This window comes from Elephantulus edwardii, unplaced genomic scaffold, assembly GCF_000299155.1.
Source record: "Elephantulus edwardii isolate Elephantulus edwardi_28Jun2011 unplaced genomic scaffold, EleEdw1.0 scaffold00069, whole genome shotgun sequence".
NCBI lineage: Eukaryota > Metazoa > Chordata > Mammalia > Macroscelidea > Macroscelididae > Elephantulus > Elephantulus edwardii.
This window is the reverse complement of record NW_006399819.1, coordinates 9,666,585-9,667,075: the sequence shown is the minus strand read 5'-3', so window position 1 is coordinate 9,667,075 and position 491 is coordinate 9,666,585. Positions and strand designations below refer to the sequence as shown.

Below are 491 nucleotides of genomic sequence, written 5' to 3'. Positions count from 1 at the left end.
TTAGTGTTCAATGCCTCAAACTTGTTCTTGAGATGGTTTATAAATTTAGGTGGGATAGACTCAAAATCATATTCTGTGAACTAATCGTCATTTTTGTGAACTAGTTTTCATTCTCTCCAGCTTCAACTTTAACTTTCACTTGAGTAATTAATGGTCTTTTCCACAGTAAGTACCTGGCTTGGTTTTAAATGCTGATGCTGAGTTTATCCAAGAGTTTTTTCTATAGATATAATCAATCTGATTTCCGTGAAGTACATTAGGTGAGGCCCATTTGTAAAATCACCTTTTATGTTACTTTAAAAGGTATTGTTGATGAATAAATCATTGAGTGCACAAACTATGATTTTTTTCTGTCACCAGGTCCATATTTTCTGACTATCATTTTATTCTTCATTGTTTCTAACTTTTGCATTCCAGTCAGAAATTATTATTAATGCATCTTGATTGCTTTTTTGTTCAATTTCAGACTGTATAAACGCTTAATTTCTTTC

The 491-nt window shown here is 31.4% G+C and overlaps 1 protein-coding gene across 1 annotated transcript in view; it reads left to right on the top strand.

Moving 5' to 3' along the window:
* The window catches only part of IFI44L (interferon-induced protein 44-like), a 31,327-nt gene that overhangs the window by 6,951 nt on the left and 23,885 nt on the right, over window positions 1-491 (top strand). The gene's annotated exons all lie outside the window — the stretch shown is intronic.